Below are 19,122 nucleotides of genomic sequence, written 5' to 3'. Positions count from 1 at the left end.
AAAGAAGTATGAATGGACTATAAGGTGGATAGAAAGTTGGCTAGATTGTCGGGCTCAACGGGTGGTGATCAATGGCTCCATGTCTAGTTGGCAGCTGGTATCAAGTGGAGTGCCCCATGGGTCGGTCCTGGGGCCAGTTTTGTTAAGTATCTTCATAAATGATTTGGAGGATGGTGTGGATTGCACCCTCAGCAAGTTTGCAGATGACACTAAACTGGGAGGAGAGGTAGATATGCTGGAGGGTAGGGATAGGATACAGAGGGCCCTAGACAAATGGGAGGATTGGGCCAAAAGAAATCTGATGAGGTTCAATAAGGACTAGTGCAGAGTCCTGTACTTAGGATGGAAAAATCCCATGCACCGCTACAGACTAGGGACTGAATGGCTCGGCAGCAGTTCTGCAGAAAAGGACCTAGGGTTACAATGGATGAGAAGCTGGATATGAGTCAACAGTGTGCCCTTGTTGCCAAGAAGGCCAATGGCATTTTGGGATGCATACGTAGGGGCATTGCCAGCAGATCGAGGGACGTGATCGTTCCCCTCTATTTGACATTGGTGAGGCCTCATCTGGAGTACTGTGTCCAGTTTTGGGCCCCACACTACAAGAAGGATGTGGAAAAATTGGAAAATGTCCAGTGGAGGGCAACAAAAATGATTAGGGGACTGGAACACATGACTTATGAGGAGAGGCTGAGGGAACTGGGATCGTTTAGTCTGCGGAAGAGAAGAATGAGGGGGGATTTGATAGCTGCTTTCAACTACTTGAAAGGGGGTTCCAAAGAGGATGGATCTAGACTGTTCTCAGTGGTAGCAGATGACAGAACAAGGAGTAATGGTCTCAAGTTGCAGTGGGGGAGGTTTAGGTTGGATATTAGGAAAAACTTTTTCACTAGGAGGGTGGTGAAACACTGGAATGTGTTACCTAGGGAGGTGGTTGAATCTCCTTCCTTAGAAGTTTTTAAGGTCAGGCTTGACAAAGCCCTGGCTGGGATGATTTAGTTGGGGATTGGTCCTGCTTTGAGCAGGGGGTTGGACTAGAGGACCTCCTGAGGTCCTTTCCCACCCTGGTATTCTATTATTCTATGATTCTAGTAAAGCTCTTGAAAATAAGGTACAATTTACAGTAAAAGCATGGTTGTTATATTGGCCAGATAAGAAAAGCCTGATTGTCGACACCTTTGTTCTCATGACTAATTGCATTGCTGCTTTCATCTGGATTAGGCCAGATTCAATTATTTATTAACAAAAATAAAGTGCCAAGATTCTTTTCCCCCCTCTGAGCTATCACCTATGCATTAACATTGTTAAATTGCTCTGAATATTCTGGAGCTGAATTTCATCCCAATAATTACAATCTGAAAAAAAATATTGGCCTTAACAGTGTTTTGGGCTATGTACTGAATGCGATCCCCTACTCTCTTCTTAAATGGGCATCATAATACTGAGTTTAGCTCTAATATACAGTAGAACCTCAGCATTATGAAAACCAGAGTTACGAACTGATCAGGTAATCACACACCTCATTTGGAATTGGACGTACGCAATCAGGCAACAAACAGCAGAGCTGGGCGGAAAAGCAAATACAGTACTGTATTGTAAAAAGAAAAGGAGTACTTACGGCACCTTAGAGACTAAGGCATTTATTTGAGCAAGTGAGCTGTAGCTCATGAAAGCTTATGCTCAAATAAAGTTGTTAGTCTCTAAGGTGCCACAAGTACCCCTGTACTCCTGAAGCCCACTTCATCAGATGTATAGAATGGAACAAATAGTCAGAAGATAGATCGATAGATATATACATGCAGAGAACATGAAAAGGTGGAGTAAGAGGCTAATTAATTAAGATGAGCTATTATCAGCAGGAGAAAAAAACTTTTGTAGTGATAATCAAGATGGCCCATTTAGACAGTTGACAAGAAGGTGTGAGGATACTTAACGTGGGGAAATAGATTCAATATGTGTAATGACCCAGCCACTCCCCATCTCTATTCAAACCCAAGTTAATGGTATCTAGTTTGCAAATTAATTCAAGCTCAGCAGTTTCTCGTTGGAGTCTAGTTCTCAGCTAGTACCTGTAGACAGGTTTAGAGCCTGGAACAGTAAAGAAAGCATAACCAGTCTTGACTGCTGTATGGAAGGGGCAACTGAGGCACATCGCCTCATGGCATTAACGGCTAAATGCCAAGACATTTTAAAAGATATTGATATCTGCATTATTTATACAATGCTATACACCACAATGTTTTCAGGCAACCTGGGAACAGAAACCCAGAACTTTGCAAAAACACTGATGGATAACATTACAGTGTTTGGGAACACTTGGAGGTTGTATATTGTAGCCCATAGGATTATTTTGCTAGCTATTATATTTTACTAATCCAGCCGGCAGTATCAATTAATATGTTTCTTTTTCTGAAATTAATCCATTTTATTTTATCAGTATTAATTCCTTGGAATTTAGGATATGTTGAGGCATGTATTTCCTAATAAGTTTTGCTGAAATGCAAGAAGCCTACTGGTCTGTAGGATCCCGATCTGCTATATAGCAAAAAGTATAATCAGTTATAAATATGTCAGCATAAAAGCTGGCAACCTTTGGCACAGATAAGAATGGTCTCTGAACTTTGGGGAACCAAAGGGAGGAACTATCCACATCACATCACAGGTTTATCCGACTTCTACAACTGGTTGGTAATCACAGGGTACACCACAACTTGGAGGTCATCAAGAGAGCCTAGGCTGGCAGTTTTGGGAATGAGATAATACTTATTAATATATTTAGAAAGTAGGTGTCATAATCCACTAACCTATAAGAGAAGGGTACCCATAAAATTCTTAGGGTATGGAAATAAGGTCAGGATTACATAGGTCAGGATCCTATAAAATACCTTGTAAGAGAGCTGTTCGGGAGTCGACTCTATTCTAAAATTCTTCCTTTGATTCATTCATTCATTCATTCCATTCAGTTCTCCTATACTCTATAGACTATCTATTCTATTGTCTATCATGCTATTAGCTTAGCTTGCGCAGTGTAGTATAACTACTCAACATTCCTAATCATTGGGGAAGCCAGCACCATCACGTAATCGGGCATGCCAGGAACGAGGCTGGTCCTTCACCTCCTATTACCGTGTCCTCAAGGAAGGGTGTGAGTATGTTAGGTTAAGGTTAATAATAGAAATGGTACCACCAGGAGTTTTGGAATTCTTTACTGTTTTGCAGTTATAAGTTTCATTGCATTTCTTATTTTTATGTTAATTTCAATAAAGGTTTTATCAATTTGGTATTGTTCTCAGTGTACTTGTTCTTGTTAAGCACCCCGAGAATCCTCTCCCGTTATAGAACTCATTGAGTTCTCGAACTCTGTAGCCTGAATTGGATAACCTATAAATCTTCTGGTCAGATGCGAGCCATTAAACTAACCCATTAAATTCAGGTCAACAATAGCCAAAGCCGAAAAGGGATTTTAGATACACTACCTCCGCATTGGTCAGTGACCAACCCTCTGGCAGTAAACTCAGGGAGAAGGTGTGATGTTTCACTCCATATTCTTTATGAAAATATGCTTATGATATGGATATGACATAACAGATCTACTTCATGCAAGATAACTCATGTAAGATATCATTGGAAAGGTTATGATTTACTGAATGTAATTATCCAATTTGTATGCCTGTATCATTTCTGTATCTGAAGTTAGATGTATCTATTTCAAATGTGCTACTCTGGATGTCACCCACAACTAGTCCTTCAGATATAGCAGTGGAAAAGTCAGACAGGGCTAATGCCCCATTAGCAGGGCCATCCCTAGCAATTCTGTGGCTCTATGCAGCCCCCTTGCGGGGGGAGGGGGGACAGGTCTCTGCAGGGGAGGAGCAGGGGGGGTGGACCCCAGGCCTCCACGTGGGGAACCACCCCCTAGCATTCACTACTGGCATGGCTGAGGTCGGGTCGCTGCACTCCTGCGGCCGGTGAGTGCAGGCCCAGTCCGGCTGCAGAGCGCGGGGGAGTGGGGGTGGGGCTGGGGTGCAGCATGGGCGGGGCTGGGCCTGCACTCACTGGCAGCAGGAGTGCAGTGACCCAGCCTCAGCCACACTGCTGGTGAATGCTGGGAGTGGGGCTAGGGCGCGAAAGGGGCTAGGGGAAGAGGCGGGGGGGGCGGAGCAGGGGCTGGAGCAGCATGCAGCTGTGCAGGGCACCAGGAAATTCAGGGGGCACTGGTGTGGTGTTTAGATGCTGTTTGGAATTATTAGAATTGGGAGCACTGGCTGTTGGGAGTCTGAAAGGACAGGAAACAGGAAGGGGGGGTGGAAGTTGAGGAGGCGGAGTGAGAGTTACTGAGGGTGCAGCAGCAGCTTGGTAAAGAGGTTTCCACTTTAAAAACAAAGTCCTGTTGAAATTTGTTAGTACCTTGCCTGGTTGCTACAACATTTTGGCGACGAGGATGGATCTTCTGCCTCTGAACCCACCTGCACCCTTTCTGCAAAGCCCAGGTGAGCCTCCAATTGCTTTTACTGTCTGGATCCATATGTTTGAGACTTATCTGCTTGCAATCAGTGCTATAGAGATTTCTGAAGTAAGAAAGCATGCTCTACTAATCCACTGCCTTGGAGCAGAAGGGTAGCATATATTTTACACTTTTCCCCTTGCAGATGATAAATATGGAGACAGCACTCACTGCATTAAAGAACTTTTTTGTGCCCAAAGTGAATGTAGTAGCTAATCGCTGCAGATTTCGCCAGGGTGAGCAGAAAACAGGGGAGACGATAATGCAGTATATTGCTTCCCTGAGGAGTCTGATTGTAACTTGTGACTTTGGGAATATGGCAGATGAGATGATTAGAGACCAGCTCATTGAGAAAAAAACCATGCTTCGTGTAAGAGAACGCTTACCTCTAGAACCACAGCTTACACTAGAAAACGCAATAACCATTGATACTCAGATTGAGTCAGCTACAGCTGAAGCCAAAATAATAAGCATGGATACAGAAGGCACTGTCCAGGCTGCGACTCCTTTGCAGAAAAGTTCACTATCGCTGCAGACAAATGATTACAAGAGGAAAACTAATGGAAAACCACCGAATCAGCAAATTCAAAATACAGTAAAAGCATGCTTTTGCTGTGGATCCCCACAACAACTTGCAAGCTACACAGGATGCCCAGCAAAAGTAGCTCAGTGCAATCATTGCAAAAAGATTGGGCATTTTGCTAAAGTATGTCGCAGCAGCCAGTTCAATCAACAGGTGCATGCAGTTACAATACCAGATGTTACTGTGCTAAGCGTGGACAAAACCACTATTGCACATATTCCAGAACAAATAAAGTGCACTGTAAACATTTCCACCAAACCCTCAGGCAAATCACAATCTATTCAGCTTATGTTGAACACTGGCTCAACAGTATCTATACTACCTGATTCCATCTATTTGCATTACTTTAAAGATGTGCCTCTTACTGAACCCAAACGTCTCTTGGTGTGCTATTTGAAAAACCATATTCCACTACATGGCTGCCTGCCAACAATAGTTACTTTTGGTGATTGCTGTGTAACTGCAGAGTTCTACATTGTCCACAAAGGCACTCCTATCTTTGGCAGAAATTTATTGGCTGCTTTAAATGTCAGGGTAGTTAATGAACAAATTGATCTTCCTCAGCAAATCACTCTTGCGGTACACACACCAGTTTCAGCTGCGACCCAACAGGTTGAGGAGAAACTCAGTTGTGCTTATGGGTTTCTGCATAAAGTTAAAATGCGGAATAATGTGATGCCTGTATGACAGAAGTTAGGGTGCTTACCATTTTCAGTCAGGGAAGCTGTTTCAGAGGAACTTAGAAAACTTGTTCAAAAGGACATTATTGAAGAGATTGACTCCTTGGAATGGGTTTCAACTATAGTAGTGATGCAGAAGAAGGGTGGAGGCATTCGCCTTTGTGTGGACTTACGGGAGCCAAATAAAGCTATTGTGATTGACAGCCATCCTCCTCCTCACATAGAAGAAGTATTTGCAGAACTCCATGGAGCAAAGATGTTTTCTACTCTTGATTTGCAGACTGCATACTACCAGGTTATGTTGCATGAAGATAGCAGAGACCTCACAGCATTTATTACACATGAGGGACTATTTTGTTTTAAACATGTTCCATACGTTCTCGCATCTGCCCCAAGTGCCTTCCAAAAAATGATGTCATTGATTCTGAAGAATCAACATGGAGTTCAGTGCTATCTCAATGATATTATCATGTTTGGAAATACTTTTGAGGAGCATGACAATAACCTGAAGTCTATACTAAACTGCATGAGCAAAGCAGACCTCTAGCCCAATAGCAAATTTAGACAAACTGAACTCTCCTTTCTGGGGCATACAATTTCACAGGCTGGTCTAAAACCGGATCCAGATCATATCCTGGCAATTTCAAATGCTCCTACTCCAACAGATTTGCAAACCTTATGTTCCTTCTTGGGTCTTACCTCCTGGTATGCAAAATTCATTCCCGATTATGCTTCTGTCATTGAACCATTACAAGAATCACTACAGAGAAGTTCAACCTTAGTGTGGACAACGGATGCACAAGCTAGTTTCGAAACAGTGAAAGACTTGATTGTACATAGTCCAGTACTTGCACTATTCACTCCTGCGTTGTCCACAATTGTAACTACTGATGCTTCTGATTATGGACTTGGGGCTGTCCTCACACAACTTCATGAGGACAACACAGAGAGGACTGTTGCATTTGCTTCAAGGACACTAAGTAATGCTAAGAGGAAATATTCTACAGTTGAAAAAGAAGCACTTGCTTGTGTCTGGGCTACTGAAAAATGGAGAACTTACCTGTGGGGCCGCATATTCAAGTTGTGCACAGACCACAGCCCTTTGACAACGTTGCTCGCCTCGAAAGGACTGGGAAGAGCAGAATATCGTATTGCTAGATGGTCTGCAAGATTACTCTCTTTCAATTATGAACTGGAATATAAGCCTGGAAACCAAAATGTGGTAGCTGATTGCCTTTCTTGCCTGCCTTTGCCTTCACCAGATGGTCACCGGAGGATAGGATGTAGTAGTTGAGCTTATTACAAGCACTCTTACTGCAGTTACAAAAGAACAATTTCAAGCTGCTTGTTCAGCGTGTCCAATTCAACAGAAACTATGGGAATTTCTGACAAAGAGATGGCCCAGTAACCCTAAAAACCTTGACCCAGTTTTGCTGCCTTATTTTAGAGTTCAGGATGAACTTTCTTTGCTTGATGGCTGTGTGCTATGAGGTACACACCGGCCACTTGTGCCAGAAGAATTACAGTCAAAACTCATACACCTGGCACATGATACTCATCAAGGAATTGTCAGAATCAAACAATGACTATGGGATCTGTATTGGTGGCCAGGGACGGACTCTCAAACTGAAGTACTCATAAAATCCTGTGTCACTTGCCAAATGCATGATAAGACAGCAATGACATGTACCCCTCCATTACAGCCTGTTCCTCTTCCTGAATCTGCACGGGAAAAAGTGGCGATTGACATTGTAGGACACTTTGATAATGCTCCAAGTGACTGCCGTTATGCCATTACTTTAATAGACTATTTCAGTAAATGGCCCTGTCATAAATATAAAGGGAAGGGTAAACACCTTTAAAATCCCTCCTGGCCAGAGGAAAAACCCTTTCACCTGTAAAGGGTTAAGAAACGAGGATAACCTCGCTGGCACCTGACCAAAATGACCAATGAGGAGACAAGATACTTTCAAAACTGGAGCGGGGAGAAACAAAGGTTCTCTCTCTCTGTGTGATGCTTTTGCCGGGAACAGAAAAGGAATGGAGTCTTAGAACTTAGTAAGTAATCTAGCTAGATATGCTTTAGATTTGGTTTGGTTTAAATGGCTGATAAAATAAGCTGTGCTGAATGGAATGTAGATTCCTTTTTTTGTGTCTTTTTGTAACTTAAGTTTTTGCCTAGAGGGATTCTCTATGTTTTGAATCTGATTACCCTGTAAGGTATTTACCATCCTGATTTTACAGAGGTGATTCTTTTACTATTTCTTCAATTAAAATTCTTCTTTTAAGAACCTGATTGCTTTTTCATTGTTCTTAAGCTCCAAGGGTTTGGGTCTGTGTTCACCGATGCAAATTGGTGAGGATTTTTATCAAGCCTTCCCCAGGAAAGGGGTTGTAGGGCTTGGGAGGATTTTGGGGGGAAAGACGTTTCCAAGCGGGCTCTTTGCCTGTTATATATTTGTTAGACGCTTGGTGGTGGCAGCAATAAAGTCCAAGGGCAAAAGGTAAAATAGTTTGTACCTTGGGGAAGTTTTAACCTAAGCTGGTAAAAATAAGCTTAGGGGGTTTTCATGCAGGTCCCCACATCTGTACCCTAGAGTTCAGAGTGGGGAAGGAACCTTGACAGGCCCGAGGTAGCGTTTACATCGCAAATCTCTTCTGCTACAGTAATTAAGTTCCTCTCTTTAGTTTTTAGCAGGGAAGGTAACCCCAAAGAACTGGTTTCAGATAATGGAGATCAATTTTCTTCCCTGGAGTTTGAAACTTTTCTAGCAGAGAGGAACATTTTACACAGAAGGTCATCCCTATATTACCCTCAAGCCAATGGGGAAATCGAACGGTTTAACAGAAGTTTGAAAGAGAGTTTGCAAACGGCTAAACTGGAAGGGCGATTGTGGATAACCTTCACTACTGATTTCTTGCAAGCATACCGGGCTACATGACATGCCACAACGCAAAGATCACCTGCAGAGTTACTGCATGGGAAACAGATGACTACTAAACTGAACATTGCTGGATTGTTAAATGCACGACCTGATGCCCCAGCCGAGGATGATGTGAGAAATATAGTTGAACAGAACCAAGCAAAGTATAAGGCTTTCACAGACAAGCGGCAGGGTGCTAAGGAACCAAAGTTTGAGTGTTGTTCCTTCATTACAATACAAAAACCTGGAATTTTATGCAAAGTGGACCATAAATTCACAGCTCCTCTTAAAATCATAGAGAAGAAGGGACCTTACACCTATCAACTTTCTGATGGGTGGGTATGGAACGCTTCTTATCTTGCACCTGCCTATGCACCAAGAGGAGATTATGCCAACACCCAGTCTTCATTGGATGACTTCACCATAGTATCAACACAACAAGACATTGCACTGGAACCGGGGCTTGAGAGATGGCCTGTCAGATGCAGAGGACCACCTGTCTGGACTAGAGACTATGTTATGTAGTATCTACAGTGTTTTCTGTGTAATATTTCTGCCAACAGTATAGTGTCTTGTTTCATATTTGTTCCTGTGGTTAGAACAACAATGTTTATTTTAATTGGGAGAGTTTCTTAAGAGAGGAGGGAATGTAGTGTTTAGATGCTGCTTGTAATTATTAGAACCGGAGCACTGGCTGTTGGGAGTCTGAAAGGACAGGAAACAGGAAGGGGAGGGGGGGAGTTGAGGAGGCGGAGTGAGAGCTACTGAGGGTGCAGAAGCAGCTTGGTAAAGAGGTTTTCACTTTAAAAATAAAGTCCTGTTGAAGTTTGTTAGTACCTTGCCTGATTGCTACAACTGGGGACAGCAGAAAAGCTGGGAATAGGCATAAGATGGTTGGTCCTGGCTCCCTGATTCTCAGGCTGGTCCCAGACTGGTGGATGCTCTAAACCAGGGTTTCTCAACTGTTGGGTCGGGACCCAAAATTGGGTCACCAGAATGTTTCAAACAGTTCCATGGCAGCTCCTGTGGCTCCTGTCCCACAGGTCCGGCTGGGCTCGCCGCCCTGCTACAGACACTGCAACCACTTGGGGGTCCCAGAGCCACTCAGGTTTGGCCCGGCCATTGTGATGGAAGTCCAGGTAGACCAAATTTGAGTGAGTGGCACTGAAACCCCATGAGCCAGGTCACAACTCCACTCACACAATTTTAGTCCAGTCAGGGGGGCGAGGCCAAATCTGAGCAGCGCTGCAACCCCGGAGGTGCAACGCCCAGAGTGGAGAGCCAACCCCAGCCAGCCCCACAGCACAGGAGCTGCCACTGTGGGGTGAGTGCAGGGCAGGACCCAACCCTTCCATGGGGGGCAGGACCTGCCTGAAACCACCCCAGGGCCTCAACTCCCTGACTATTTACTGGGTTGCGACATGCCATAAACATTTGGGTCCTGAGCCCAAAAAACATGGAGAACCACTGCTCTAAGCCATACCGGCTGTTTACAGCTGCCGATGAGTTATCCACCATTTGAACATAGTCTGAGTGTTCCAACCACAAACCAGCCCCTTCTCATCACTGGCATGTCCCCTCTACTGGATGAAGGAGCTGGTTCTTCTGGTTAGTCCAGCTGAGGATTCTGCCACAGTGGGGAAATTTCTCAGCAGACCAGATGGGTTAGTTTACGGCCCCTTTGTGTTGCTAGTGTCTCTCAAAGGAGCAGTGAAGTCAGAGAGAATCTGGCCTTTTTGAAAAGGGCTATCAGTGTGATTCATTTGAAGCACTTTAGGGCAACTAATTGATCCCATAACACTCCTGTGCAGACAAGTATTACCCTCATTTTACCTCTGCCCAAAGCCACAGAACCAGGATTAGCGCTCAGTTGTTCCAGGCTCACAAGCCCAAACTAATTCTGTGTTGACTCTCAATATTTCTTGAAAGCTCTCACATGAGAAGAATTTTAATTGCTCTGATTAGAATAGGAATTGCCACAAGAAAAAGTCTGTATTTTTAAATATGTTTTCTTATCTAGTCATTGAACAATCAAGAACGTTAGTAGTTATTCTGAACCATGTCTCCAACAAAGCAGCATTTAGAACAGAGATGAGGGGTCGCTAGGTACTCTCACAAGTTAATTAGAAATGCAGCCAAGACCTAAACTCTGACCTGAAAGGATCAGAAAGGTAACAGGAAAGAAGTTGGGCAGTTACAGGCTGGCTAGAGACAGCCCTTATTTACAAAAGGGAGGTCAGGGTTGACAAAACTGATTAAAATCTTTGAGGAAAAGGCAGTGAAGAGTAGATGGTGAGTAATGTAAAGAATGTACGCAAGAGCTTCAAGTAGAGTTTCAATAGAGTATTGTCGTCAAGGTTACAGTTCGTAAAAAGTTAAGAAGCACAAGTATAATGGTGAAATGAGTTGACTTAAAAAAAACCCTAACCAACTTGGCTTGGTAACAGAAGCCAGAGAACATTGGCTAAAGCTTTGTCTTCACTGCTTAACAAAGTGATGTTTTACAGCAAGATAACCAACATGCAGCAGCTAATTTGCTGTAAAAGTCTAAATGGAGACAAGGCACCTGCCTCACCCATGGTTGACTTTGCCTAGTTTACCTCAATAAAATGAAAGTGCCCCGTCTCCTCTATGTTTTTACAGTGGGATAGCTAATGTGCATTAGCTACCACAAGGTAAAAAACACACCTGGTTTTGTCAGGGAAGACCAGCATTGAATGGCTACAGATCAGATAGGAGGTAAGTGACATGTTAGGACCAACACTCACTCCTTGGTGCTTATCTTGTTCATGCTATACATCAAGGAACTGGCAAAAGGAATAGGCAGGCCGGCGCCTAGAACTAAGAGTGACATCTAATACCCAAGGGGGAAGGTATCTACTTCTACAGGTAAAGAGGAAAAATGGGGTTGAGGAGGCTCATGCAACTCGATGCAAAGCAGTTAGGAGAGGACAGCAAAACAGCAAAAGAGAGATATTCAAGGTAATAAAAGATTGCAAGATCCTGATGAGAAAAAAGGCTGGGGACTGATAGAGAAGAGGTGCTTAAACCCCATCTTCTCAATGTCTGGGAGAAGTTAAGAGTGCAAAGAGAACAGAGGTTTGTATCACTCACAGAAAAAGAGCACAAGGAGCTGACAGCATGGTGCACAGTTGTGAGGCTAAGAAATACTGAGAGAGTACAGAAAAGGGTAAAAAACCCCACCACCCTAAATTTCGTTTTCTTATGCTTGCAGAGAAAAACTTGAAACGAGAGGTTACTTACTGTAACTCAAGGTTCTTCGAGATGTGTGGTCCCCATCTGTATTCCACACGTGGGTACACATGAGCACCACGCACTCAAGTGCGGAAATTCTTCAAAGCAGTGAGTGTCTGGTCTTCCCTGACAAAACTAGGTGTGTTTTTACCTTGTGGTAGCTTCGTTTGTATGAAGTGCTGCCTGAGAGCTGATGGAAGAGAAGATCCGAGGTTTAGAGATGCAGGTGGAAATTCTGGTTGAGTTTCAAAGGAGATTTGAACAGATGATGGAGGGAAGGCAAGAGGAGACTGAAGGGAAAAATCAAGACTTGCAGATGCAAGCTGGACTGAAGAATTCTATGGGGAAACAGATTGCTGGGTGAGAAAAGTGGCCAATGGAAGCACATGACTATAAGAACCAGGTAGAGAAAAAGACTAGCTACTGAAGGAGAAATAGAGCTCAGGAACAGATTTGCGGAGTTGGAAAATGAAGAAGGGGCACAGCAGGCCATAACAGAAGCTGGAAGGACAGGGAAGAAGAGAAGAATGCCTAAGCTTACAAGAAGAGTGGAAGCGTCAAAGATGGGAAAAGTTCAGAGTCCCAGGAGTATGCAGGTGAACTTGCAGAGATTGCAAATAAGAAAAAAGACAAGAGGACTTGTAGTCAGAAAGAACAGGAGGAAACCTGGAGAATTACACCAGGAAGAGGCAGGTCTACATGACTGGTGAATTCCTACTAAGAAGAACAGACAGGCCTGTCACCAGAGCTGATCTGGAGAACAGAAGGGTGTGCTGTCTGACAGGAGCTAAAATAGCAGATGTGGACCTGAGGCTGAAGAGGATCCTAATGGGAGCAGGAAAGAATCCATTGATTGCCCTTTATGTTGGAACAAATGACACAGCGAGATTCTCGCTGAAATGCATCATGGGAAACTATGCCAGACTAGGGAAGATGCTTAAGGAAATGGAGGCTCAGGTGATCTTCAGTGGGATTCTGCCTGTCCTTAGGAGAAGAATGAAGGCAACAAGATTATGATGATCAATAGATGGCTCAGGCAGTGGTGCTATAAGGAAAGCTTTGGGATGTTTGACCACTGGGAAGTATTCACAGACAGAGGACTGTTCTCATGAGATGGACTCTACCTGAGGAGGGAGGGAAATAGACTTCTGGGATGGAGGCTGGCACAACTGATTAAAAGAGTTTTAAACTAGGAACTCGTGGGAGACGGTTGGGAGATGCTCCTATAGTCTCCTCAGTGCTGAAATCGTATTTTGCTAATAAGGCTTGGTAATTAGCTATACGAAACTCCAGACCTACAGAGAAGACCTTCCTACCTAGAAGGTCTAGTCTCTTTGGGCCCTACTCTGCCAGAATGGATTTCTCTGACCTAGTTCTTTCCATGTCTACCTGTATCAACAGCAAGTTAGGGGTAGTATGGGAAAATATAAAGTCAGCTCCATTGGCAGGAACAAAGTAGCATCTTTTTGGCATAGGAGCACAAGATGCAGGTATGCGCCAAACTACTCTGTCCAGATCTAATATAGCCTCATTAATTGGAAGAGCTATTCTTGTTGGGTCTTGTGGTTGTAAAATGTCCAAGAGCCAGTGTTGAGGGTCCTGGACCAATTCCAATGGGATCTGTAGATCACTAGCAACCCTTTGCAATAGCTCCTGGTATTTCTGATGGTTATCCGGCAGAGAGGACAACAAAGGAGTGACAGCATCGTCCAGGGATGATAAGGAAGTCGCCGTCAGAACTGTTGGTACTGTTGGAACCAGTTCCGGCTCTTCCTCCTCACACACCAACGGAGCCAGCTGCCGAGAGGGAGAGGAGTGGTATGACACCTGAGAGGGGTCTGGGTGTCTGCCATAAGGTCCCAAGGGCCCCAATAAGGCCAGAAGGAGGGGTCCATCTAGGGTGACCAGATGTCCCAATTTTATAGGGGGCTGACATTTGGGGCTTTTTCTTATATAGGCTCCTATTACCCCCCACCCCCATCCCGATTTTTCACACTTGCTGTCTGATCACCCTAGGTCCATCAGCCTTGGTGGTCCCAATCTGTAACAGGTCTCTCTGGGGGTTCATATCCAGAGTGCTGGTAGGTAGCCTCTTGAGTGCCTGTCAGGACTCCTGTGCTTTCTCTGAGATACTCATGCCTCCATCTCCTCTAGCTCTTCCGATTCCAGTTCCACTGGTAGCGGTGGCACAATTCCTCCTCCAGGCTTAAGGATGTCACTCAGGAGGGCAAAGCCCAAGAAGAGCAGAGACAGTGGATAATGGACAAATATATCCTTCGGGGTTATCAAGGTCTCTGTAGGGCCAAGAGTCCAGTGAATTCCAGCTGGGATGCCTGAAGAACCTGGCTCATCTGTTGCTATTGTTCAGTCTTTGGATAAATGGCTCTGCACTGTTGATGGGTCTGGACTTGCATTCATTGATGGACTGGCAAGTATCTGTCTTTTCACTTTGGTCCAACTGTAACTATCTGAACTATCTCAATCCCGTTTTTTTCATGCCTCCAACCTTGGGTGGTCTTTGGTGTAGCATGTTCTGTGGGTTCCATCTGTGACATCTCACCTGACCTGGACCGGCTCAGGGAGGAAATGCATTTCTTATGAACAGTCCTCTGTGGGGATCTATCCTTGTGCCCATGAGAGTTCCCCTTACTCTCATGGGAAGCCCTGTAGGAGGAGTCTTTGGGCTTTGGTGGTAACGGCCCTGCTCCGAGGCCCATGCTTGGAGGGCCGCTGTTAGTCAGCTGATACCGCTATACAGGGGTGATTCCCAGGGTTGGAGTGAGGCCTTATAGCCTCCTCCATCGGAAACTTCCTAAGACAGAGCTCTCATGCCTCGCTGGGTGGAAAAGATCAGCAGATACAGCACTTTGCAGATATACGTGCTTCACCCAGGCAATACCGGCACCGTTGATGCCCGTCACTGATGGAGAAGGAGCAAGAGCAGGAGACAATTCTTGAATCCTGGGACTCTGGGCATAGTCCTGGGACTGGGGAGGATTGTCCCCCAAATAAGGGGTAAGGGGGACTTATCCTATGCTAACTATAAATTTATGCTAACTAAACCTACTAAACTAGATATAAAGCTATTTACAAAGAGTTGAGTTTACAGGTTATGCACAGAAGGACACAATTCCGACTCAGGCCATGCAGCGGAAAGAAGGAACTGGAGAGGCATCGACCTGCACTGCTTTGTATACCTTCGGTCAAGAGCACGAGTGAAACTACTGCACATGTGCGGGTCAATGGATACTGCTCTGAAGAATTTCTAGACTCGGGCGCACGATGCACATGCATAGCCACGTATGGGATACACACAGGGACCAGCACTTGAAGAACTGGGACATCCCCCCACCCAAAGGTTCCAACTTTACAATTCAAATAAAAAGACCCGAAAGGTCTTATTTTTAAAAAATTGATTATTTTTAAGCCAATCAGTTTATAAATCTTAACTACAGAGACAGATAAACATGTATCTCTACTCACCCTCTGCAAAAGGAAGTCAACTCACATGGTATAAAAAGATATCTGTGGCAGTATAGACTCACTGCAAGAAATTCAACTAGCCGATATAAGGAAGATGCCAAACAAAAGAAATGAAGGAGCGCAATAGGCTTGGGGAGTAGCCAATTTTCTACAGGTTCCCAAGTCTTGCACCAAATTACAAACAGGGCCACTAGATTCTAGGCAGTTCACAGAAAACCCTGGCCAAACCTTAAGCCTTTGTCAAAACTGCTGCCCTCAACCAAGATGAGACATTTTAGGGAAACGTTCTGACTTTGGGGAGGTGGTGGTGGCTGCAGGAGGCTCCCCAGTACTCACTCCAGCAGCTGGAAGCTATCTGGCTGGGCTAGGTGAAGCACATTGCACTCTTCTCCTGCCACAACACAGGGCATGCCCAGAGGACTCACATGTATGTTTCTGCTTTAACCTGAGTTAATTGAGAACCAGTACTACCCCGCAAAGCCATTCTAACTGAGCCTATCCTCAAAACCAACTAATTCTCTTTCAGAGCAATATTGCCTGAACACTTACTGATGTTGACATAAATTCCTTTTTACAGGCTATGCCTGCATCCACTGGAGACAGACTGTTATTGTTTATCATCCACTTATGACCACTTGAGCCTGTCCCTCATGTAGTTGTTCTCTAAAGCAGTGGTTCTCAAACTTTTATATTGGTGACCCCATTCACATAGCAAGCCTCTGTGTACGACCCCCCTTTAAAATTAAAAACAATTCTTTACATATTTAACACCATTATAAATGCTGAAGGCAAAGTGGGGTTTGAGGTGGAGGCTGACAGCCTGCGACCTCCCACATAATTATCTCGTGACCCCCTGAGGGGTCCCGACCCCCAGTTTGAAAACCCCTTCTCTAAAGCAAAGAGCCGGCACTAGATAACCTCCCTAGCTCTTTTCTCAGCCCTTGAATAAGACTGCATACAGAAAACTCAGTTTCAACAGTTTCTGCCTCAGAGATAGCCAAGGTACCCTGAAGATGACTTTGCATCAATAAATCTTTTTGACATCAAATCCTCCACTTACACCTCAGCAATGATTTCTTGGAAAATGGCTGTCTATAAAAATAAGTTTATTATAGTTTCTTCATCAAATAAAAATGTGCAGTTGGAGGCTGTAATTAATATATAACTGAAAATTAAACTCCTAGAATTAAAGGTATGCATTCCCCTGAATTATCTCCCCAGTGAGTTGATAGACAAGCTTCTCAGGATTATCTGCATGTTTCATTCCCTATTCATTATACTTTCTAGCTTCCACTAAACATCATAATCAATTTACTAAAACAATGAGGCTTTTGTCTAGATTTGAAATCTTCCCAATCCCCATTATCTACAGAATTTATAGTATCAGTTGTTTATGTACATGTAACTTACTTGCTTTTACTATAACAGGCAGGTGCTGTAGATGATAGTTGAATAACCAGGATGAAAGGCAGCTTTGCATATGAAAGGGAGCCAATAGTGAAGGTCAATTAGATATCATCTTTAATCCAATTAAAGGTTAATCAATGGCTGAAAAATTTTAGTTTGGACTCCTCTCAGTAATGCTCATACCTGAGCTGGTTTCAAACCAGATTCCATCTTATATGAAGCCCCAGCATTCCCAGGAGTAGGGGCAGAGAGGAGGAAGGTTCACCTAACCGTTCCCAGTCTGTAAATAAAGAAAAAGTAAATTAAGAGTGGAATTTTTGAAAGCATGAAGTGATGGGTTAACTATTCCCATTAAAATTAATGGGAGATTTATCATTGGTGTCAGTGGAAGCAGGGTTTGACCAATGCTGAGAGCTTTTAAGAATGCTTCCCTCAGTGTTTATAATGTGAATAAGGGTTTGCCATGCCTTTCTTAGCTAAACCATATATTCTAATTGGCTTTATTTACTAGATTAAAAATGGGATAAACAAACAAAGATTTAAAAAGGCAGTATGGTAGAATAAGAGCAGGACTAAGACATAGGAACGCCTGGGTTTAATTTCTAGGACTGGCACTCTGGGTTTGGGTTTGCTCCTCTGTAAAAGGTGGCTAATAATATTTACATTGGTGGTGGAAGGAGTGATTACATTTTTCAAAGCAATGTACAAGCATTATTTAGTAAAGAGCTAGCAGAGTGCCCAAAATTCTTCCATGCCCAGATGCCAGGGTGGATAAAAATCAATCATTTTTTAAAAAAAAAATTAAAAATCTGATTTTTTAAATTTAAATCGGACTAAATAATTCTGCTGGAATTTCCAAAAGCAAGTAGTGTTAGGCTCCCTCTGCTCCCCTGGCAACAGGGGTTGACCCTTGAGGTCAGGTGAACAAATCTGTCCAGACAGAACCTGCGTTTGAAAAATCTCCGCCTGCCTCTTTTAAAGGTGCTGTGGCTGGAAATATGGCCCAAATATGTGGCCCAAATATGTTCCTTTGACTTCCCAGGACGCTGTCAGCTTCAGCCAGAGCCCAGCTGAACCTGCACCTGCCCAGAGACCGGAGCTGGCACTCAGACCAGCTGCATCAGGCTCCAGCTGTCCGCCTGCCAGGCCCGGTAGTGCCCAGCGGGGCCAACACCTGGCACGGGAGTAACGATGCTGCAAGAGCGCGGGGAGCCCCCTCGCTCCCCGGTGGACTCAGAGCCGCCCCGCCCCAGCCCCTGCGCCGCGCCCAGCGGGAGCATTCGCGCGGGGCGCAGCCGCTCGCCGGCGGGGAGTCCGCCGCAGGGCGGGCACAGAGCTCAGGCGTCCCCGCGCCCATCCCCTCCTGCCCGTGGGGCCCGGGGCGTCCAGCGCCTCCCTCCCGCTTACCTCCGCCCGGGTCCTGCTCCGCGGGCAGCTCAGCCAACCGAGCCCCCGGGAAAGAGCCCCAGTCCTAGGAGCGAGACAAGGCGGGCGCGGGACTAGCCTTTGCTGGCCCAGGGTCGGGTGGTGCGGGACACGCTTGCTAGCGAAGAGTCGCCTCTGTGTGGCGCCAAAGCTGTCTCCCTCGCTTTGGCTGGCTAAGATCCCGGGGCTGACAGGGCTACAAGGACATGGCGCCCCCCCTTAGAACAGGCGGCTGAGCTAGGGGGAGTGGCTCCTAGGCCGATCGGTGCCCTAGAGCCTGCCAGGGTTAGAGCCGTTTAACCCCTGCCTTTTCAAGTGTCCCTTAATTTTAGGGGTCTCCTTTTGGGGGCGGGGGAGCGGTGTCAGTTTAACTAGGGCACGCAAAATTAGTAGACACTTTTGAAAAGTGTGGCCATTGTGTAGCTCTCTCAATCTTGGTTACAAGCCAGATATCACTGCAAATATTTGGTGACTCAGCCGTGTCAATGTATACATCTGGGTACAATAGCGCCTGTTGTTTGCAGTGGTGTAGCTCTGTTGGTGCCAGGATATTAAAGCGAGACAAGGCGAGTGCGGACCATACGGTAATATCTTTTACTGGACCAACACAGAGCAAGAGCTCTGTGGAGCAAGAGCTAGTCTCTTCCCCCTACAGAAGTTGGGCCAATAAACAATATTACCTCACCTGTCTTGTCACACTAGGATACCAGCTGGTTTGTTGAAAATACTCCAGATTGTTCAGCGTAAATGTTCAGCAGAAAAGTATCTTCAATGACTCCTGCAGTGTCTTCTTTTTATCAGAGGCTTGCCTTTGATCATTTCTGCTACCTTAGTTTTTGATCCTGCTGCTAATTCTCCCTC

General features: G+C 44.8%; 1 protein-coding gene across 2 annotated transcripts in view; it reads right to left on the bottom strand.

Annotated features, from left to right (window-relative positions):
• Positions 1-18,444, bottom strand: part of TLR5 (toll like receptor 5) — a 35,975-nt gene extending 17,531 nt beyond the window's left edge. For both annotated transcript variants that reach the window (XR_014710945.1, XM_084623976.1), the window contains exons 1-2: positions 18,244-18,444; positions 16,840-17,116 (exon numbers count right to left, since the gene is read on the bottom strand). The gene's annotated coding sequence lies outside the window, so the exon portion shown is untranslated. The remainder of the gene's footprint in view (positions 1-16,839; positions 17,117-18,243) is intronic.
• Between the last annotated feature and the right edge of the window lie 678 nt (positions 18,445-19,122).

The sequence above is a fragment of the Lepidochelys olivacea genome (genome assembly GCF_965140295.1).
Source record: "Lepidochelys olivacea isolate rLepOli2 genome assembly, chromosome: 3".
Taxonomy (NCBI): domain Eukaryota; kingdom Metazoa; phylum Chordata; order Testudines; family Cheloniidae; genus Lepidochelys; species Lepidochelys olivacea.
Note: the sequence above shows the minus strand (reverse complement) of the source record. Positions and strands in the feature narration are given on the sequence as shown.